This window comes from Microtus oregoni, unplaced genomic scaffold (assembly GCF_018167655.1).
Source record: "Microtus oregoni isolate MIOR12 unplaced genomic scaffold, Mior012 000016F_ref0000370, whole genome shotgun sequence".
In the NCBI taxonomy this organism is placed as follows: domain Eukaryota; kingdom Metazoa; phylum Chordata; class Mammalia; order Rodentia; family Cricetidae; genus Microtus; species Microtus oregoni.
Window position 1 is genome coordinate 12,030,932 of NW_024543075.1, and position 24,184 is coordinate 12,055,115.

At 41.8% G+C, this 24,184-nt stretch overlaps 1 protein-coding gene across 2 annotated transcripts in view; it reads right to left on the reverse strand.

Moving 5' to 3' along the window:
* The window catches only part of Zranb1 (zinc finger RANBP2-type containing 1), a 54,816-nt gene extending 41,695 nt beyond the window's left edge, over positions 1–13,121 (reverse strand). The window contains exon 1 of one of the 2 annotated variants that reach the window (XM_041666993.1): positions 12,739–13,121. The gene's annotated coding sequence lies outside the window, so the exon portion shown is untranslated. The remainder of the gene's footprint in view (positions 1–12,738) is intronic. The other variant, XM_041666995.1, reaches the window with a different exon arrangement.
* Positions 13,122–24,184: the final 11,063 nt, after the last annotated feature.

Below are 24,184 nucleotides of genomic sequence, written 5' to 3' on the forward strand. Positions count from 1 at the left end.
AACATATACCCGGCATGTTCCAAGGCCAAGTTTAATTTCCAGCATCCAGCACTATTAGGAGGAGGAATTTCCAAGCCACAGGCACTGGGAGCCCACAGAACCAGAGAAACCAGAAGGAACCCAACGGAATACAACGAAAAACAACACTTCACCTAGAAAAGGTAAAATATGCAATGCCAAAAGGTAAAATACGCAATGCCAAAGTTTAAAAAACAAAAACAAAAAAAGAACTGAAGTTGACATTCATATCAAGATTTCAAAGTTCAAATCAAGCTGATTTAAACAAAGCAAATGAAGTACCACCTTTCTACCTGAGGTTTTAGGCTGGGGTTCATATTTGATACATCTGAGATATATTCCTAGCTAGCTAGCCAGATTATAAACTAACAAAAGCTAGCTATACCTATTTCCCCCTTATCTTCCCACAAAAGTTATGTATGTATCACAAAATATCTAAAGTGTTTCACTGAAAATCATGGTCTTTTCTGTGTCATCCTCCCATTCTATCCCCCATCAAAATATAAACAATGGGCTGGAGAAATGGCTCAGCAATCAAGAGCACTGCTGCTCTTCTAGAGGACCTGGGTTTCATTCCCAACACTCCATGGTGATTCACAACCATCTGTTACTCCAGTTTCAGGGGATTCAAATTCCCTTCTGGACTCCTCAAGCACCATGCACACAAGTGGTGAACAGATAGATATGTGATATACATGCAGGCAAAGCTTTATTTATACACATAAAATAACTTTTAATTTATAAAAATATAAATATTGACCAGATGTGCAGACACATGCCTAGGAAAAGTACAAACAGGAGGATGTCAACTTTTAGACCAGCCTGGGCTACAGAGACAGTGTCTCAAAAAAAAACCTAAATGCATAAAATGTAATTTATAATAGAAACAAAATTTCCATAATAAAATTATAAAACATTTTGACCCTACTTTGATACATAGAATATGAATAACTTAAGGGAAAAATAAAACAACCATAAAATTTGTCAAATAGCTTAATCTGAAGCCTTCTGGCCCTGTGACCCACAACTAAGCACACTGTTCTCACTAGACTACAAGACATGCCTTTGGCTTTCTGTATTTCTCATTAGCTATTCTCCCTCAATCTTTGCTGGCTTCTTTTTACTTCTGATTTCAGAGTTTCACTTAGAAAGAGTTCCTTGACACGGCTCTAACCACCAACTCACTTCTCTTGGGAATTTCAATCGATCTGTGGTTTTTTTTTTTTTACATTTTTACATTTATTATATATTGTTTGTTTGTATGTAGTACACATGTAGGTCAGAGAACAACTTTCAGAAGTCAGTTTTCTTTCCACTATGGGTGTTACAGATATCAAATTCAGGTCACCAGCTTTGGCAGCTAATGCCTATACCTGAGCCATCTCACTGGTCCCAGTCTGTGGGTTTTAAAAACTACCTATATCCGATGATTCCCAAATTCTATTTCCAGTCTGACACTCTACCCAACTTCAATTGATGAATCCAGCTACCTACAGAACATCTAATTCAACTATTTAATATACACTGCAAACTTATCATATCCAAAACTAAATTCTACATCAGAATTTCATGTTTTTAAGCCCCAGTTTAACTATCAACACTTAAAAGGGAAGACTACTAAGAATAAACTGTTCATTAAATACTTATTTCATCCCTTGATACCTGAAAGTATGTCATTCTACACTAGACTTCTGTATTAAAAACCTCAACTACTATGGCAACCCATGAGCTGATTATTTGGGTAGTGCTACATAATTGGTACAAGTACAATTTTTTTTACAATTCACTAATTTTTAGTAGTGGTTCTGAAGAATAAACCCCAGGGCTTCTCACATGCTGATAAGTACTCTGGGCTATATATATATATAGTCCCAGTATCTTCTAAAAATACTTCATACATGTAAAAACAATATATAATCAATAGATCTCAGAAAGAGCTGCCCTTCCTCAATATAAGTCATTGTTACCTAGGGCAGAGTCACCTGCTAAGACTAAATAAACGTGCTAAAAGTCCTCTCAAGAGTGTGAAAAGTAGTATAAAATAAATCCATGTTAAGTGTAACTGCTCACAGGCCAGGTGTCATGCATACTTTTGAATCTCTCTGAGTTCGAGATCAGCCTAGTATACAGAGCGAGTTCCAGGACAACCAGGGCTGTTACACAGAGAAACCCTATCTCAGAAAAATAAAAACAAAACAAAAAACAGCTATCAGAATGACACTGGCCATACCAGCACTATGCCAGTACTTAACTGAGGCAATTACCCCAACTACAACTAGAATATCTATCTTCATTCCAGAAAACCTTTTTCTTTTAAATATTTTATTTATGCAAGTGTACTTGTTGAGTGTTGGCGCCCTTGGGAGCCAGATGTGTCCCCTGAAACTGGAGTTACAGGCAGTTGTAAGCTACCTATTGTGGGTGCTAGGAATACAACTCCTGTCCTCTTGCAAGAGCAGTACATGGTCTTAACCACTGAGTCATCTCTCCAGCCCCATTAAAATTTACCATTTCCATCTGGTAAGAATGCATTACTAGGTGCTGGAGAGATGGCTACCCAGACTGCTCTTTCAGAGGACCCAGGCTCAATTCCTAGTACCCACATGGCAGCTCACAACTGTCTGTAACTATAGTTCCAGAGGATCTGGCACCCTCACACAGACATACATGCAGGCAAAACATCAACGCACATAAAAATAATCTTTAAAAAAAAAAAAGAATGCATTAACTAGGGGAGGAAACATAATCATTATGACAGGCTCCCCCTCTTAATTAAATAGGAGTTAGCATCCACTGATGAGAATAAAAAGACCTAGAAGACACAGCTATTTACAATTGTATCCATCTAGCTTATAACAACAGTGAAGTTTCTTTTCACCATTTCCTAGCCATTTCAGAAATTCCCTTTACATACCAACTTTGTCTCTTTAAATATAAAATCAACTTTCTCTAAGCATTTCAATTGTAGATAGTGTAAGAAAAAAGGTAAGGAATACTACATATATGTACGTCAGCTATAGTAAAATCAATTTTACCATAACTAGAGTCATGCATCCCAAATTACAATCTCAAACAAAATTAATTTATAACTCAGAAATAGTGGACAGATATAACTAGATAAAACATTCTCCTTGTACTCAGGCAAACTATAGAAATGAAAAATTACAGGTTTCTTAGATGTGTATGGGAATGGACAATTAACCTTTAGAGTACATTGCCAATTCAGCATTTAAAAATAAAAAGAGGGCCGGGCGGTGGTGGCGCACGCCTGTAATCCCAGCACTCGGGAGGCAGAGGCAGGCGGATCTCTGTGAGTTCGAGACCAGCCTGGTCTACAAGAGCTAGTTCCAGGACAGGCTTCAAAACCACAGAGAAACCCTGTCTCGAAAAACCAAAAAAAAAAAAAATAAAAAAATAAAAATAAAAAGAGGATATACACGCCTTTGATCCCAATATTCTGGAGACAGAGGCAGGTTGATCACTGTGAGTTCAAGTCTAGCCTGGGGGACAGACTGAATTCCAGGACTACTGAGAGAAACTCTGTCTCTAAAATAAAAATAAATAAGTAAAAATAAAAGCAGGATGGTAGTTAATTCAGTCTAGCATTCCTGAAATCCTGGCTCCCATCCCAAGAATCATAAAATAATGAGGCTTTTCTAAGAACTATGAACAGGCTTAACATGTTCAAAACTTCTTTCATTATTCTATTCTCTGTTGAGATTGAAAACAGATTACTCCTAAATTACAAAGCACCCAGAGGAAGGGCACTGAAAAGTATATCTAGCTCACTAAATAGCATTTTTTTTTTTTTTTTGGTTTTTCGAGACAGGGTTTCCCTGTGGTTTTGGAGTCTGTCCTGGAACTAGCCCTGTAGACCAGGCTGGTCTCGAACTCACAGAGATCCGCCTGCCTCTGCCTCCCGAGTGCTGGGATTAAAGGCGTGCGCCACCACCGCCCGGCCAGCATTTTTTTTTTTTATCAGACACTAAAGGAACTGTTTGACATGGGAAGGAGGTAGAAAGCTGGAACTTTCCCATAAAAGTATATGAAAAAAGGCTGTGAAAAGGTGGCAGAAACAAACATCTGAAATACTCCAAGGCAATGCCAACTCAGATTTACCATCTGGTTCAAAAATACCAATCTCTCAAACCAATTCAACTTCTGTTATTCATTTGAAACATAAAAGTAACAATTGGGATTGGTATGTAAAATAAAATTGTTTTAAAAATAAAAAATAAAAAAATATGGTGTAGTGGCACATATTTTTACACCCAACACTCAGGCAGAAGCTGGCAGACCTTCGTGAGTTCAAGGCCAGTCTGGTGTACATAGTAAGATCAGTGCCAACCAGGGATTATATAATGAGACTGTATCTCAAAAAGAAAAAAAAATTACTTTAAATTTGTTGCTTAATAATGTACTCTAAACCCAGGCAGTAGTGACACATGCCTTTATATCCTAGCGCTCAGGAGACAGAGGTAGGTGGATCTCTGTGAGTTGGAGGCCAGCATGGTCTACAGAATGAGTTCCAGGACAGCCAGGACTGTTACACAGAGAAACCCTATAGTATGATAAGTAGTAAGAACAGAATGAAGTTTTTTTTTTTCTTTCACTGTAAAGACAGCAAAGGGCATCATGCAGGAAGTGCAAAAAGAACAACAGACTGAAAGCACTGTTTGTTCCAATCGTTAGAAGTGGGTAAATAGATAGGCAACTTCGTCTATTTCACAATTCTGCCAAAGTTAGCCCCGTTTAACAAGTAAACAGTAATAGCTAATAACCCTTACTAAGCATTTTATGAAACATTTTACATATATTAACCAATCACTCCTCAGAACTATTATTGTGTCCAATTTTAAAAACTGAAGACATGGCACATTAACTACCTTAAAAAAAAATCATGCCAGGTGATGGTGGCACACGCCTTTTAATCACAGCACTCAGGAGGCAGAAGTAGGTGGATCTCCAGTCTGGCCTACAGAGTCAGTTCCAAGACAGCCATGGCTGTTACACAGAGAAACCCTATCTGAAAAAACAAAAATAAATAAATAAAATAATAACAATAACAATAATAATAATTAATCACAAACTGCTAAGTGGTAGAGGCAGATTTTGAATCCAGGCCTTCTATATCCAAGCATACACACTCAGTTGCATGTTCCTACTATCTGAAACTTATACACTATTAACTTGCCTGAGTTTCTTGTGGAGACTATCAACAGCAACACCTAAAAAAACATTTTGAAAAACAAAAACTTGGTGACACATTTTATTCACAGTATTTCCTTTTTAGATTGAGAACTATGAAAAAAGATGTCTAAAAAGTTGAAGAAGTAAGCAAAACCTAAAATTTCGCACGCCTTTAATCCCAGCTCTCGGGAGGCAGAGGCAGGCGGATCTCTGTGAGTTCGAGACCAGCCTGGTCTACAAGAGCTAGTTCCAGGACAGGCTCCAAAACCACAGAGAAACCCTGTCTCGAAAAACCAAAAAAAAAAAAAAACAAAAACACTAAATTTAGCGGGGGGGTGGGGGGGTGGGTGGAGTGGAGACACACTACAGGCAGTTTGACTTTAGACTAATCTATTAACAGTCCAGACTGGAGAAGAAAACAAAAAGAAAGAAAAGAAAAGAAGAATCAGACTCAGGAGGCCAAGGCAGGCATATCTCTGTGAGTTCCAGGACAGCCAGAACTACATAGTAAGACCCTGCCTGTCTCAAAAAACAACAAAAACAAACATGCTGTATTAATGAAAATTTTAAAAGCCTCTGTTTTCATTCAATCAAGTGAAAAAAAAAGCCTAACTAAATGACATATATTGACATTACAGAACCTAGAGATGACCACACTTTAAAGAAAAGTATTGACTGCCTATGTGATTAGTAAGCATATCCAACATATTTGTTGGAGTCCAAATCCTCTTACTTGTAAAAATACAGGTAGCTAGATAATGTGCTCTCCAGTATGGTAATACACTCATTAGAAAAGCCTCTGCTCTTCTGGATAAAACTCACTTTAGAAAACTAATAAATTTTGCAAAGACCTATTTCCAAAGATAATGGAAAAAAATAAATTTTCCCTGTTTCCACTGTAATACACCGAGTTAACACTCAAATTTTAAAACTCAACTAACTGGGGCAATGGCAGCACACGCCTTTAACCCTGCATTTGCAAGGCAGAGAGGTAGTTGGATCTCTGTGATTTCAAAGCTAGCCTAATCTACAGAGTAACTTCCAGGACAGCCAGGGCTACACAAAAAGACCCTGTTTCAAAAAACAAAAAGCAGGGTCTGGAGAGATGGCTCAGTGGTTAAGAGAACTGCCTGCTCTTCCAAAGGTCCTGAGTTCAATTCCCAACAACCACCTGTAATGAGATCTGATGCCCTCTTCTGGCCTGCATGCATGCCTGCAGGCATACCACTGTATACTTAATAAATAAATAAATCTTCAAAAAACTAAAAAAGCAAACAAAAAAACATAACTAATATTTAATTTGTTACTACATGACAGCCCAGAACAATATCAAAACCTGTCTCTAATGCTGTCATATGCCCACAAACTATACTACCATGAATTAAATGTACCAAATAATATAAAATGGTAAAAGAAACAGAATGTGATCAAGCTTCTGATATGATTGCCAAGTTATAGGATGTAGACACAGAGGCACAAGCCTGCTGTCACTGGGATAGTTCCAGTGGAAGAAGGAAATCAGCACTGAAATATTTACAGTATATATCTTCAAATAATCCCTAAGGATGAGGTAGAAAAACTAGAAACAAAACAATGTAGGCCATGAGGTTACGAACACATGGGAAGTCATTGTTCTGTTCTCTATCTGTATGTTTGAAAATTTGCATAAGTTTTTAAAGACTGTAGGTGTAGTTCAGTAATAGACCACACTTACCTAGTATGTACCAGTCCCTGGATCCCCAGCATAAGGAGCTGGGATGGTTAAATAGATCAAAAAGCCAGTCTAGGGTGAGAATTAAAGGGATGGAGGGAGAGGGGGGGAGAGGGAGAGAGGGAAGGAGGGAGAGGGGGAGGGAAGGAGGGAGAGGGGGAGGGAAGGAAGGAAATAAATGTATACATATTTTGGAGATTATTAATACAATCCTACTGAAAATCATGGCCCAGGGACTTACACTGATCTATAAACTGTTTACTAGATTATAAACAAATTCAAAGTAAATGTTTAAAAAACTGTTCTTGCAATTTTACAGATTATTTTTAGGTGTTGACTATAGTGACATAAATATTCAGTTTGGGTTTAGAAATTAATATTAAATTATGTTTAAAGCTTAATATAGTTGAGAGTAGTAGCATATGCCTAACTAAGCTCAGAAAGCTAAGATAGGAAGATCACTACCCACAAGTTCTAGTCAGCCTGAAAAGTATTTACCAAACTAGCCTGGAATACACAATGAGACCCTGTTTTCTAAAGAAAAGAAAAAACAATTTATTCTACAACTTACAAGTATGGTTTAAAAGTGAGAAATACAGGCCGGGCGGTGGTGGCGCACGCCTTTAATCCCAGCACTCGGGAGGCAGAGGCAGGCGGATCTCTGTGAGTTCGAGGCCAGCCTGGTCTACAAGAGCTAGTGCCAGGACAGGCTCCAAAGCTACAGAGAAACCCTGTCTCGAAAAACTAAAAAAAAAAAAAAAAAAAAAAAAAGTGAGAAATACAAAAAAAAAAAAAAAAACAACCACAAACCCAAGTTTCTTTCATCCTAACCTTCCACAGATGAGGATATTTCAGAAAAATGAAGTAGTAAAATGTCTTCTCAACAGCTGGGTACTACAGAGCTGGGTATGTAGCTTAATTGATATAGGGCTCATCTAACATTAACAGGACATGGGTTACATCTCCAGGACAGTATAACTGGGCATGATGGCACATTCCTGTAATTCCAGCAATGGGAAGGTAAGAGGCAGATCAGAAATCCACCTTGCCAAATTTTAGGGCAACCTGGGCTACATGAGAACCATCTCAAAGAAGAAAGGAAGAGGAAGAGAAGAAGAAAAAGAAGAAAAAGGGTTCATGAATATGTAAACACAAATCTACAAAATACACTGAGCCAGGCATAGTGTACACAACTTTAATCTCAGCAGTCAGGAGGTAGAGGCAGACAGACTTCTTTGAGTTCAAGGCTGGCCTGGTCTACACAGCAAGTTCTGGGCTTGCCGTGAAACACTAAGACCCTTTCAAAGGAAAACAGAAACAAACAGGTGGGCTTTATTCCCAGCACTAGGAGTCAAAGGCAAGTGGATCTCTGAATTCAAGGCCAGCCTAGTCTACAAAGTGAGCTCCAGGACAGCCAGGGCTACAGAGAGAAACCCTGTCTTAAAAAAACCAAAATAATAATAAAATAAATAAGTAGAAAGAATTAAAAATACAAGTGAGATAAATAATTGAACCAACAACCTGGTTCAAAGAATTAATGTAACCTCATCAAGTCAATAGGCTACTTGGATTTGTAAAAAGCACTTTCATAGACGAATACCAGTAATGAGACTAAAACTAGACAAGCTAGTGTTCCTAGTATAATTAAGTTGAATCCCTTACTTCATATCACTTATAAACTTTTTTTCTGTTTTGACACAAGGCTTTTCTATGTAGCCCTTACTGTCCTCAAATTCACTCTGCTGATTAGGCAGGCCTCAAATTCACAGAGATCCACCTGCCTTTGCCTCCCAAGTGCTAAGATTAAAGGCATGAGCCCACCACCACCTGGCTGACCATAAATAAAAATTTAAGAGCTAACCTATAGGGCTGGAGAGATGGCTCAGAGATTAAGAACACTGGCTGCTCTTCCAGGGTCCTGAGTTCAATTCCCATCAACCTCATAGTGGTTTACAATCACCCATAATGAGATCTGGTACACTTTTCTGGCCTGCAGGTATATATGCAGGCAAAACATTGTATATATAATAACTAAATAAATAATTTTTCTAAAAAAGAGCTAAACTATAAAAATATTAGATGACAGGCTCCAAAGCTACAGAGAAACCCTGTCTCGAAAAAAAAATCAAAAAAAAAAATTAGATGAATCAGAGTAACTTAATTTTTTTTAAATATAGCTATCCATTTCTCCTACTATATGTTGAAATTTACTGAACTTTAAATCTAATTATTCTCAACTATAAGCTCATTATTTTGAGACAGTATTCTTTAGATGTATGCAAAAATCCCTGTTGTATAGATGAAGGAAAGGGTCTTTATTTAGTGCTACATTAAGCTGTAATAACACACTTGCAATTGAATTCATAAGACACTATATAATGGCTGTGATTTTGTTGTTTTGCTTTAAATAAACCACTTCTTTGCTTTCTTGTTTAGGACATATAATTAACTTCCTTCTACTTCTCTTTGTATTTAATGACGCTAAAACTTATCTATCTTTTTATTATTTTTATAGTGTTAGAAATCAAATCTAAGGTCCTGTACTGTTAGGTAAGCATTCTAGCTCTGAGCAATATTCCCCAGGGTCGCTAGCCTTTTGATCAAGTACACATACCAGCATGTGAGGTTAGAAATGCAAACTGAGACTACAGATTATTGCTCCTTCCGAAATCATCTGCAAAAAAATACAGAATGACTACCCTTCTTGTCACTAGTACCAAATCCAAAGCCAAGTATCTGCCTCAGACTCAGTGAAGGAAACCAGACATTTTTGTTTGAATAATATAACATAGTCACTGGAAAAATACCAACAACTTGTACTTGTAAAAGAAAAAAAAGTGTGATGTAAGCATGCCGACCAAAGATTTTTTTTTTTAGTACATGACCATAGTTTCAAATATTTTGTCTAATAAGTCACCAAAAATCCCAGAAACTCCAATAGTAGAAAGCATATAAACTGTATATCCTGGAATACCCTATAACAAGAAATACTTTACTAGACCATATTTTCAGGGCCAACTACACTGTCTCCATAGATAAACTTATTTGACCTTTAAAAATACAGACTAAAAAAAAAAAAAGTAGAAAATTTTACACAAGAAAGGAGCAAATATATCCCTCCAGGTCAAGTTCTCAAGGGGGTTCTTTTTGTTGTTGTTATTTTGTTTTTCAAGACAGGGTTTCTCTTTGTAGCCCTGGCTGTCCTGAAACTCACTTTGTAGACTAGGCTGGCCTCTGCCTCTGTGCTGGATAAAAGGCAAGTACTACCACTGCCAGCTTCAAGAGAGTTCTTAGCACTTAAGTTGGCCCACAGTGAGAACCATGAATACAAAAAGGGTGGATTAAATAAAGATCAACAGGAGAGACTTCACAGGAAAAAACAAGTTTGGCTGGACAAAGATTCACATAGGAAAGAAAAAAATAAGACTAAAGGATATAACAAAATCAGACTACTGAGAAATTTGAACACTGTAAGGAGTTTGAATTTTTTTCACGCATTTCTGTAGGTTTATATATTCTGGTAAGAGATGAGTGTGTTTAAATACACACACAAAAAAAAAAATACCCAAGGCATAAGCAGAACACAGATATTCCAAATAAACCACCACAAACTGGGAGAACAAGCGTTCAAACAAGAGGGTATTTCTCAGGAAGAGGGGAAAGCCATCACAATGCTCAAATAAAACCGAACCAAGTTACATAAAAAGTTAGCATCCTAGGGGCTGGAGAGATGGCTCAGTGGTTAAGAGCATTGCCTGCTCTTCCAAAGGTCCTGAGTTCAATTCCCAGCAACCACATGGTGGCTCACAACCATCTGGAATGAGGTCTGGTGCCCTCTTCTGGCCTGCAGACATACACACAGACAGAACATTGTATACGTAATAAATAAATAAATATTTAAAAAAAAAAAAAGTTAGCATCCTAGCCGGGCGGTGGTGGCACACGCCTTTAATCCCAGCACTCAGGAGGCAGAGGCAGGTGGATCTCTGTGAGTTCGAGGCCGGCCTGGTCTACAGAGCGAGTTCCAGGACTGCCTCAATAGCTACAGAGAAACCCTGTCTCGAAAAACCATAAAAAAAGAAAAAAGTTAGCATCCTACTTTTGAAACTACATTTAAAGTTTAAACTTTATAAAATCAACATAAATATAAAATACATGAAATGGCTCTCACTGTATCAAATACACATGAATCAAGTTACCTCAAACGTTGCACAACTGATTTATGTTAATCCTCAGACTTTATTTATTTATTTTTATTCTGGGGAGACAGGTTTTCTCTGTGTAGTCCTGACCGTCTTGAAACTCACTCTGTAGACCAAGCTGGCCCAGAACTCAGAGATCCACCTGCTCTGCCTCCTGAGAGCACCACCATGCCCAGCTTAATCCTCGGACTTTAAAAACGATGTGCAGTACACTGATCTGGATCAAGGCCATTATCTTAAAATACACTACCAAGAATGAGTTCATCATACTATCCCAAATACATTTCAAGAGTAAATAAAATGGTGTCCCAACGCTCAACAGCACTAATAAATGGCGTTAAAATAGCAACAAGTAAAAATCTCTCAAGGCATTCAAATAACAACCTTTCCAGAAAAAGTAAAATGTCTCATGACAAACGTTTTAACCCCTCACAAACCAATTTAAAAATAGGTACAAAATTAAATGAGACTATTTTAAGAGCCCCCAAATCGAGAGAGCAGGCTTCTAAATATATTTTATAGTTACTGCGTTTAATTAAAACTAATAACAGGATCCAGCTTTACTTTTCCCAAGTTTAGTTCAGACGACTTTCTAATGGCCCCTGTCAAACCAAGATCCTCCGGTCTCCCCTGGCTTCTCTACGTATACCAAGTGAACCACGTTTGATCAACAAGAGTACCATGGATGCTGCAAAAGTTGACAGAAAGTCAACTAAAGGAGAGACCACGGGGCACAGGAGCCATCCATTATATAACACTTCCAAGCACTTGTACATCACGTTTATTAACATCATCACAGGTCAAACGTATGGTGAGAGCAAACACGGGGAGCAATAGGAGGCACTAATAACAGTGAGTCGGGGGTAACCGAAAGGGGAAATCGAGGGCTGAGGTACGAAATTCTAAGTAAGGTGGTTTCAAAACACCAGTGTGTCTCCAAGATAATGGGCGGGTTCAAACTTCCTGCTTAACCTAAACTGCCTGTCCCCGGCGCTTAAAGCAAGCGTTACAGCTCTTTTGTCTGTGCAATGACCGGCCAAATCTGAGCAAAACAAAACAACAAAAACGTAAGATGGTTGCACTCAGGGATCGTTCCCAGGAGCGGAGTTCAGGTGCCCAACGCCACCCGAAGCTTCAACTCTCACCCTGATTTGCTTAAAAATGGCAACAACGGGAGGCCACTGTACGAGGCGGAGAGAAAGCGGACAAGGGACCAAAATACAAGTTTGGAGACCAGCACCAACTTATAGCGACGAATCCGGGTGTTTACGGCCTACTGATGTGTGGAACAAGGGACCCACACACTCGGACTCGGGAGGAATCCCAGTTGCCGGAATGCGGCGGGCAGAAGGGCAGCGCCAGCCAGGCAGCCGACCGCGGCCAACTCAGGTCGGTAAACAACCCGGGCGGGCCACTCGCCCTCAGCCTCCGGGGCTGTCCCCGCTCCGGGAAGCCCAAGATGGACGCGCGGCAGCTGGCAGTCCCCGGCCTGCGTTGCGCTCTCCCGCAACGCTGCCGCCCGGAGGCACGGCAGCCTGGGTCCCGCGAGGCCCCGTCAGGCCGCGGCTACCCCGCGAGGGGCCTGTGGCGCGGCGCCCCCCGCCCTTGCCCAGTTACCTGGCGGCCGCGACTCCTCCTCCCCGTCTGACGCGCGGCGCCCGGCGGCCGCGGCGGCGGTGGCGGCGGCGGTGGCGGCGGCGGCGACTCCCGCACGGCCCACGGCGACGAGCCGAGCCCGGCCCCTCTCCGCCTCCCTCGGCGCCGCCGCCCACCCCGCTGCTGCCGCCTCCGCCCTCCCGCCTCAGTCAGGACATGTTCTCCGCGGGCCCGCGCGCGGCTCCCAGCGGCCAGAGGGGCGGAGAAGCGGCGCGGAGGCGGGGGCCGCGGCTCGGGGGCAGGGGCGGAGCGGACTGGGGACGGCCTCGGACGCTGAGGACTTCGAATGGCGGCGGTCAGGACCCTAGAGCTAAATAAACCCCGCGGCGACCGCACAACGTCAGGGACTGAACCTTGCTGCTCGCCGTCCTGTGATTGGTCCCGAGGCCGCCGGAGGCCCAGCCAATAGACGGCAGCCTCTTTCCCGGCTCAGGGGGCGGACCGCGGCCGCTGACGTCAGCAGCGTGCGTCTGATTGTGAGGCCGGGGCGCGCGCGGGTCCGCGACGCGTGCTCGGCGGTGGCGAGTGCCCTGCATGCGGGTGCGGGATGCCTTAGGGAGGTACGCGGGCGGCAGGTATGCGGGGCCGCCGCGGGCTCGTCTCAGCGGCAGAATCGCCAGAGCTTTGAGTCAAGCGACAATCATGCATCTCAGAAGTGAGCTGCTTGCCACAGGGAGGCTGCTTCGCGCTTTCTTACGCGGTTGAAAACTTTTGAGTTTGAGTATTTTGAGACAGGCTCTCATGCTGTAGCTGGAACTCCTAATAATCTTCCTGCCTCAGCTTTCCCGAGAGTACTGGGATGACAAGCTCTGCTTTGCATTTTATTTATTTATTTGTTTGCTTATTTATTTATTTATTTATTTTTGATACGAGGGTCATTTTAGCCCAGTCGGCTTGTACCCCCACTAAATAGCTGAGTGGCCCTGAACTCCTGAACCTCCTTCCTACGCCTCCCGAGTGGTGGACTTAATAGGTGTGCCACCATCATGTTCGGCTTCACCTAGCATTTTTTTTATACTCAAGCTTTTTAAAGTGTAAATTGCTTTAGAAGTAGTTGACAACCAAAGAGATGGTTCGGTGGGTAAAAAGTGCCAGGCTTGACGACCTGAGTTCTGTTCCCAGTACCCACGGAGTGAAAGAAGAGAACTCCCCAGTTGTACCCTGGTCTACACACGTGCTTTTAAATATATATTATGGGGTTTGGAGAAATGGGCCGGCATTTAAGAGCCCTTTCTGCTCTTTCAAAGAACTGGAGTTCAGTTCCCAGCAGCCACTTCAGTGGGCCACAGCCAACTCCAGCTCCAGGGGGAGCGCCCTCCACTACCCACACTCGCTTGCACACAAACACACACACACACACACACACACACACACATAATTAAGAATAAAGATGTTTAGCCGGGCGGTGGTGGCGCACACCTTTAATCCCAGCACTCGGGAGGCAGAGGCAGGCGGATCTCTGAGTTCGAGGCCAGCCTGGTCTACAAGAGCTAGTTCCAGGACAGGAACCAAAAGCTACGGAGAAACCCTGTCTCGAAAATCAAAAAAGGAATAAAGATGTTTAAATAGTATGTTGAAGGTAATTTACAACATTCTGGGAGGGCATTTGGTAGTTATTTTGGATATATCAGGTACAAGGGGATGACCATGTTACTTGAAATCTGATGTTTCAAAGTGGGTGGGAACTCACTTTGTAAAGCTGTCTATGGTATTCTGAGTTCTTTGCATAAATGATAGAAGATATATGTACAGCTGCACAGTGGCCAGCAAAGAATGTCTTGTATAGCTTCCACTCCCCCACGTCTTCCACAACCATTACAGTGCTTCCTTTCCCATCGCTTTCAACAACTCCCATCTTACTCAAGAACTTATCCATAAACTCAGTTTAAACAGAAATAGCCTTTTTCCTATAATACACCACATTCTGAGGATATAATTAACTCATTTATAGATAGAATCACACCACCACGTTCTTATGTAAGAACAATAGTTCAGCTAACACTTTGGAAATAGTTCCTTTAAGCACTTGTGAATACTTCCAGCTTCCCCGAAGGAAAGCTTCATAGCATTTTACCTACAAATGAGCATCGCTCGCATGATGAGGGGTCTGAGCTGTATGTTATTTTAGTAAGAAAAAGCCATATGATTTGGAGGACATTTTTAAATTCAGTAAAGTCTAGTAAGAATCTGTGCACCAAGGAATAAGCACACAAGAAAGGCTCAGCCTAGTGGCAAGAAGTATAGGCACAGAAAGGTTAAGTCAAAAATAAGTACATTTACAAAATGGAATTGCTAAATAAAGTGAAAATTATAATTGAAAGGAAGAACAAAGTCCAAAAAAAAAAAACTGCTTTAAAGACAAAAAGACACTTGATATGAGTCTCGTAGTTCTCAGAACTGAGGAGATGGACCAGTATGTAAAGTGTTTAGAGTTCAGGCCCCTGAATCCATGTAAGAGTCAAAGTGTGTGCCAGAAAGAAGGAGACAGGAGGATCCCAGGCCTCCCATGGCCAGCCTGTCAGAACTAATTCCAGGCAAGTTCCAGGCCACTAAGAAATCTTGTCTCAAAAGACAAAGGTGGATGTTCCTGAAGAATGGCATCTAGGTTGACCTGTGCCCCTGCACATACCCACAAGAACATACACAAAAGGGACTGTGTTAGTTTTCAACCCTGGCTACACCTAATGTGTCCATGATGCAACTTTTTAAATGGATGTTGGCTCCGCCTGTTGAGTCCTATTGAGAGGCCCCCTAATAGGAGAATCTAGGCATCATAGGTCTTCAATATCCTTCAGCTACTCTAACGTGCATCCAGGTTTGAAAACTACTCATGGAGTCCTTCCCCCAAAGTTTGCACATGGGACCCCATACCTATAGAAACTAAGTGATTCAACATGCTAACAAACAGAAAAACAATTTGGAGGCTTGTGAGTTGGCTCTGGTGGTAAACATGATACAAGTCTGATGGCCTGAGTTTGGTCCCTGAGACTCCCATGGTAGAAGAAGAGGACCAACTCCCATGGGTTGTCCTGTTTCACATGTGTGCCAAGACAGGCACCTGTCTACACATGCACAGTCTCACTCATACATGTAATTTAAAAATTGAAAAAGACTGCTTTGTGCTGTTTGGCAAAGATCAAACTGCCATTTTCTTAGGTATATTTGTGGCTTGAGAAATAATTTTTAAAAAATGAAGTAATATATTTCTTAGAACCACCATTGGTAATGAATAGGGTTAATACCGTTTACTGTACCTTTTCTGTTGGTGTTTGTTGAGCTAACTGTAGAAAATACAATCCCATCATGTTTGGCTTATTTTCCATTTGAGGACTTCTAAATTCTACTAATAGTAGAAAGCCTGGACTGGAGAGGTGGATCCAAAGTTAAGAGGACTGGAGTCCAGTTCCCAGCACACACGTTGGGCAGCTCACAGCCACCTATAACTCCAGCTCTGCCTTCTGGGCTCCAGGAGCACCTGCACTCATGTGTATATGCCCACACACATACACATACAATTAGAAATAAGGTAATTGTTTTGTTTTGAGACAAGGTCTCTCTGTGTAGCCCTGACTGACCTAGAATTTGCTATTCAGACCAGGCTGGCCTCTTAACTTGCAGGGACCCACTTTGCCTCCCACGTGCTAGGATTAAAGGAATGCACCACCATGACCAGCTTAAAGTATTGTTTAATAGCCACCAAAAGGGTTTTGCATGACAAGGTGCCATGTGAGAACTACTTTCCTGGAATGTCTGTGATACAAATGAGGGGAAAACTATAGAAACAGGGAGAGAAAAAAACAATTGAGAGACAAGTAGCTAAAACCTGAGTAGCCTTGGGAGTGGAAAGAAAGGACAGAAGTGGAATACAATGAATAATGAGGCTCACTAGAAAAGGTCTTGTTTAAGAATCTTTATATTTATAGTTTGCCAGTACCTTAAACTGGAGCAACAGAAAGAATCAGAAGAGAACCGCATGACTGTGGTATGAACGTCGGGGTTCACAGGAGGAACTAGATGGGAGACGCCCTCCTCAGATCAGCTGTATCAGATCCAGCACTCAGAAGAGTGCGGCAGGGGCTTGTTAGAAGCAAGGAAATATACTAGGCTGATCCTGAACACAAACAGCAGAGTTGTCTAGGGAGTAGTTACTGTGAAGTCCCAGAGGTAGGGAAGAAAGGACACTCCCAGCAGAAAAAAGAAGGAATGGTCAGAAAGGTGGACATTGCAGAATGTGCTCCATTCTAGAAGCAGCAGATATGGTGACCCTCAATACATGGCTCCCAAAACAGGATTAAGTATGCAGATCTTGAAAATTGGAACCATGAAAAGGTCAGTGTACTTGACAAACAGCTTCACTGACCTTATAGGGAACAGTTCTCAGTAGGATGATGAGAGATGCCAAGTTTCAAAAGCTAAAGCCATGCGTGGGTTTACAGACCACCATCCTGAGAGGAAGGCAGGGGACACCCATGGTGAGGGACTAGGCCCAAGGAAAGGTTTTGTTTTCAGCATATCTTTGCAGTTTTGCAAACAAAGGAGAGAAGGTGGAGGGGGATTGTTGGAAGCCGGGAGGGAAGTCAAATTCAGAGCAGTCTTTTGTTGAGTGTTGGCATCTGTAACAAAAGACCCTGCATTTTGGGAAACTAGTACCTTCCTGGATGCCAGCCAGAAACCGGCACAGAAAATAAAGTCTCCTCTGAGCAGAATAAATAAACTTGTGAAACCTCAGACAAAATGTAGCTCGCCTGAGGCTGAGGAAATGGCTTGGCGGGTAATAAAAGCACTTGTCACGGGAGCATGATGACCTGAGTTCAGATCCCCAGAAACTAACTAAAGCTGGATGTAGTATCACACTTCTGTAATCCCAGTGCTTTCAAGGCAAGATGGGAGGAAGAGACAGACAAGAGAATCCCCAAGAAGTTCATAGGCCGCTTAGCCTGGCTGTGGCAGAGGCAGACAAAGAGCCCCTCAAAGTGGAAGATGAGAGCCAACACCTGATGTTTTTCGTCTGACATCCACTTGAGTCATGACATTCCTTTCCTCGGTGAATGTGCATACATTTACATACATCATGCATACCCCTTCCTACTGGTCCCTGGGACTGCCTCCACCTATATTGTGGTAGGTCTCACCTAATGGGAGGGAATTATTAGTCATAGTGTGGTAGGGGGAAACGGAAGCCCTAGAGGACTGGGAGAAAGAACCTCAAGAAACAGCCATGTGAACTGGTCGAGGTCCAGCCCAGGCATATGGCATGTACTCTCATGCATAAAGATTGACCATATGTCTCCCTTGGAGCCCTCCTTTGCCGCCTCTTTTCTCTTTCTAACCGTCTCTGTCTAGTGGTTTAAAGCACCCAGGCGCAGGGTATGTAACTATGTGGAAAGAGGACTCAAATTTTTCACGTATAAAACCCCAATCTTGGGGTACTAGGAGGAGCGACCTATTTTTGAACTTGTGTCCTCTGGGGCTTATTGAATATATCCAATAAAACAGCTTCCTGGCACACCGCTTTGGTGTGTCTTCCCTGGGTTTTCTATAGCAGTAAGAACAAAGCACCTTGCGCTAGACTAAGAACGCTTCTAATAACCCTCTGGCCAGGTGTCCATAGAAGCTAGAGTCACTGAGCTGTGAGAGAATCTTTTTAAAATAAATAAAATAAAATGCTATTTTATTGATTCTGCTTAAGTGAGCGCAACTCAATAGATGATCTCTTGTCTACCACTGTTCATGAAAACCTGAGGTTGATTGCCAGCACAGCGTGAAGAGGAAGAGGGCAGGAAGAAACGACAAAACATGCCAGGGTCTGAAATACCTTCATCTGTGTTAGCATCTGAACCTAGAGCTGTGAGTGGCACAAGCCCAGGCTTTGGAGACAAACAGTTCTGAGTTTGAATTACACTCTTCTGTATCTGTTCCCTGGTCTCTTGAGTCCCAGCTTCTTCCACAGAGAGGCACAAAGTGTGGCCGGCCATAGTGGTGCATGCTTTTAATGCCAGCGCTTGGGAAGCAAGACAGGTGGATCTCTGAGTCTGAGGCCAGCCTGATCTACAGAGTGAATTCCGGGATAGCTACATTCAGCCTGTCTGTCTCGAAGAGAGAAAGAGTGGGGAGAGGGCGGGGGGGGGGGGGGGGGAGGAAGGAAACACAAAATACAATTTCCCTGACAAGTTACTGAAGATGTGGTGAGGTAAGAAACAGAATCTTTGCAGTCCTCACAAGTATTTGGTTAGCACCACTTTGTTTTTGTTTTTGTTTTTTTTGTTCTATTTAATCAGACAATGGTTACTGGAGAATGAATCTATCTATCTATACCAGACACGTATCAAGAATTGGCAGTGTAGCGACCTGGAGAGGTGGCTCAGCGGTTAAGAGCATTAACTGCTCTTCCAGAGGATCCGGGTTCAATTCTCAGCACCCACATGGTGGCTCAGAACTGTCTGTAACTTCAGTTCTAGGGTCGCTGGCACCCTCACACGTGCATACATGCATACAAAACACCAATGCACTTAAAATAAATTTTTACTAGTTCCAGGACAGGCTCCAAAACCACAGAGAAACCCTGTCTCGAAAAACCAAAAAAATAAATAAATAAATAAATTTTTAAAAAAGAATTGGCAATGTAGAAACAAATAAGGCTGTCTCTGTCAGGGAGCTAACAGACAGAGGGTACATTCCCTAACCCAATGGTCTTCATGCCCTCTAGTGGACCCTGAACTTGGTTGGGAAGAAAATATATCTTGATTAATCAAGATGTAGTATTTACATCACTTATCAGCAAAATCATCTACCGTAATGGCACTAGCACACCTATGACTTTGGCACCTGAAAGCATAGATTCTGTCTGGAATTACCTTATGGTTGTGACCATCTCAAAAAATGATTTATTTTCAAAGCTGTAAGCCATGGTAGCTGTATGACCTGCCCCTGGGTCTTGTCATTTAATAATTCATTGAGGCATATGAATGACTGTTACAGGATTTTTAAAATATTTTGGTAACTAATATTTCCATTCAGGCAGTTTCCCTGTAATGTCTTTTTTTTTTCCTCTTTGGCAGAGGGGCTTTCAAGGCATGATTTCCCTGTGTAACAGCCCTTGCTGTTCTGGAACTCGGCTTTGTTCAAGGCTAGGCTCAAACTCACAGATATCCAGCTGCCTTTGCTTCCTAAAGTGCTAGGATTAAAGGCGTGTGTCACTACTGTCCAGCATGCCCAATTGTTTTTAATAAACCTTTTTTTATTTCTCTACTGACAAGCTGACGTCTCTCATCCCAAGCACATAGTCATGCTTACACACATGCACACACGTACTAAGAGTACATATGTGTGTGTGTATATATATGTATGTATACACATAATGTACAAATACTACATTCAGATAAGAATGCATACATAAGAATAAAACTATTGAGCCGGGTGTGATTGTTCACACTTTTAATCCCAGCACTCAGGAGGCAGAGGCAGATAAATCTCTGTGAGTTCAAGGCCAGCTTGGTCTACAAAGTAAGTTTCCAGGACAGCCAGGGCTACACAGAGAAACCCTGTCTCAAAAAAAAAAAACAAAAAGAGCCTTTAATCCCAGCACTTGGGAGGCAGAGGCAGGCAGATCTCTGTGAGTTCGAGACCAGCCTGGTCTACAAGAGCTAGTTCCAGGACAGGCTCCAAAACCACAGAGAAACCCTGTCTCGAAAAACCAAAAAAAAAAAAAAAAAGAGTAAAAGTATTAATTTATAATATGATCCTTCATCGCATGTCTTATCATGTAACACTTATGGAAATGAAAATATTCTGCCATTTGCCAAATAACACAGCGACAAATTAGCTAAAAGTAATTCCCAAGCAGGGCAGTTAGGAAATCTTGGCTATTTTTTATCCCTTTCCTTTCAGCCATTTGAGAAATAATGCCGGCTAAAGCTGTCTCAAAATATTTGGAGCAATATATGATGTCATTCCAGTATTTCTTAGGTTAACTAAAATGACTCATGCTAATCATTTCATTTGCTTCAGAAACAGTATGCACATTCAAACAGTGGGCCAAAGAGAAGGGCCTGCCTAGTAGCCTCAGGGTTAATATGGAATCAACCTTTGATATGGCAGATTTATAATGGCTATAAATATTTGTTGAATGCACCTTTCTGTCCAGCACAGCTCACTCAGTTGTTCACAGAAACAAAGCATGACTTGTTCTAGAGTGAACTCCAGCCTGCTAGTCTTCACACAACACTTAGAACTTATTGTTGATGAAATAAAAATGCCTTCCCCCTCGGTTAGCCGTTTTGATGATTACTGATGGTTCCTGGACATTTAGGATGGTACATACAGGCATTAAAAATAAAATTATTGAATAAGTAAATGAACTTATTTTTTTCTCCTGAAACAAGGTCTAACTGTGACTTTGACTAGCCTCAATCTGATGTAGTCCAGGCTAGCCTCAAACTTCCAATCAATAAACTTTTTTTAACCTTTCATTTATTTGTGTATTTGTGGATGTATGTGGCATGTGCATATTTGCCTGGTGCATTCATTTGTGCGCACTTGTGCAGAGAGAAGACAGGAAGGCATCGGGTGTAGTCCTCAGTCACACCCTGCCACTCCTCTAAGGGAGGAAAGAAAAGAACCAGCCAATAAAGAGGCAAACCCATGAGCGCTAGGGGTCGGTTACTTGGAGACTCACATTTAAGCATATCCTTTGAGGACGTTATCCCTGTTCTCTCCCAGACACAGCAGGCTGTAGAGACAGCCTTCTGCTGTTTGGCAGATTTTGAGGTCAAATCAAATCTGTACTAGGTAATCAGCTTAGTGGAGAATAAACCACGAACTCACATGTGCCTGCTGTCAGCTGTCCTGATGCATACGATTTACTCCATCTCCTTGTATCATCGTTGCTGGAAAATACGTGCCCGGTAATGTGTGTGTCCGCGTGTGCGCAGCAATATATATACAGTGGATAAAATGAAAGTAATCACATGAGCAGTCTTTAAAATGATGGTGCATTCACTCTAAAAGCCAGTCCTAGGCCTAAATTTTTGTTAGAATATATAATTTCATATATTAAAAAGAATATGCTGTCCTGTGGTGGTGGCACACACCTTTAATCCCAGCACTCAGGAAGGCAGAGGCAGGAGGATCTCTGTGATTTCAAGGCCAGCCCGGTCTACAGCCAAAGCTACATGAAGAAACCCTGTCTCGAAAAACAAAGCAAAACTGTTGGGGACTGTGAACCCCAGACCCTGAATTTTCTGCAAACAACGTGTTTTCCTGTGCTTGCAGCTACTCTGAACACGCAGGGGAGTAGTTTCTGGTGGGCTTGCAGCTGAGCATTAGGGCATGGCCATTGGTCAGGGAGATCCTATATAAGCTGCCCTGAAACACAATAAAGTTGGCATTCTTGATTCAAGGGGGCATTCTTGGTGTTCTTGTTTCAAGGATGATCCGTGTCTCTGTCTCTGTGTGCGTGTTTCAGTTTCCAGCCCCTTGCCTGGCTCGCGAACTGTACTTTAGCTTGTTGCGTTACACAAACAAACAAAAAAAAAAGTATGCTATTCACAATGACTTCTGAGATTATCAACACTAACCCAGATAATCGCTGTCCAAAGATGGCTGCTCTGTCTATGCCCTGTGGAAAGAGATTTGGAATTTTGTTTCCATTTGAAAATAAGTCAGCTGACGTTGAAAAGTAGACAAGAAAATCAGGAAACACTTTCATCACAAGAGCTGTCGAATCTAAACATTAGTAAGCCACATTTCATATCCAAATATGTGCAGGGAAAAGTTCTAGACAACAGAGAAAGAAATACTTATCTCTATGTGGAATGTAGCTTCAGAATTCCAACATGCTAACAGAATTCCAAAAGTTGATGTCCAACTTTTACTTAGTAAAAGTAACTGACGGGAGGGCCATGCTGGAGAGCACTGACTGCTCTTCCAGGGGACTTGGGTTCAATTCCCAGCACCCACATGGTGGTTCACAACCATCTATGACTCCAATTCCAAGGAATCCAATCCAGTGCCACATACACATTAGCCTTTATTTCTATCACATTAGGCTGCTGGAAATCATTGACATGGTTGTTACCTTATATCCTAATGGACTACATCAAACCCTAGTAATTTCCTAGGATCCACTTTATCATGAATCAATGAATAAATTCTTTTCTAGAAAATCCAACTCTTCTGGAGACTCTGAGTGCCTCTGCTCCAGCAAAGTTGAAGCACCTCCCCAGGCAGTGGTAGTGCACATCTTTAATCCCAGCACTTGGAAGGTAGATGCAGACAGTTAACTATGAGTTCGAGGGCAGCCTGGTCGGTCTATCTACATGATGAGTTTCAGAACAGCCAAAGCTACACAGAGAAACCCTGTCTCAAAACAACAAAAAGTTGAAGCACCTCAACTGGGGGATCCACAAAACAATCATGTAACTGTTGAGAAATCTTTTCCACCGGCATTGTTGAATTGTGTGTGTGCACACAAACACAAGATATATATTGCATTAGGTTTAAAATAGACCTTTTGCAGGACTGTAGAAATGGCTCTGTTGGTAAAAGTGCTTGACATGCAATCATGAAGACCAAGTTTGAATCTCCAGCACACACATGAAAAAGCTTGGCATAGGCTGGCAAAATGATTCAGAGAGTAGAGGCACCTGCTGCCAAGCCTAACAACCTGAGTTCAATTCCCAGGACTCACATAAAGAAAGGAGAGAACCGCTGGGTGATGGTGGCTCACGCCTTTAATCCCAGCACTCGGGAGGCAGAGGCAGGCAGATCTCTGTGAGTTCAAGACCAGCCTGGTCTACAGAGCTAGTTCCAGGATAGGCTCCAAAAAAAAAAAAAAAAAAGAAAAGAAAAGAAAGGAGAGAACCAACTCCCAAAAGTTGTCCTCCGACCCCCTCCACACACACAAACAAAACTGGACATGGTGGTGTACAGCTATAATCCCAGTACTAAGAAGGTAGAGATAGGAGGGTCCCTGGGGCATACCGCCATTCTCTACAAACTGATGAGCTTCTGGATCAGTGAGAAACCCTATCTTAAAATGTAAGGTGAAGACTGACTGAGGAAGACACCCAGCACTGAATCTGGCCTCAACATGTGCCCAATGTGCCTGCATGCACACATGCATATGTATCAACACACAACCAAATGGACATTATTTATTTCATTTAATGTCACTTAACTTGAGATGCATTTTTCACTGTGAGACTCAGCTTTCTTAATTTCACAAGCAAGGTTGAATGGTGTCCCCACAAAATTTATATCTATTTGTAACCACAGAATGTGACTACTAAGCAATAGGGACATAGCAGATATAATCAGTCAATGTAATTAGCAGGATGTAGTCTAAAGCCAGTGAGTAGTGTCTTTACAAGAAGAAGAGAGGGCACACAAAGACACAGAGGAGACACAA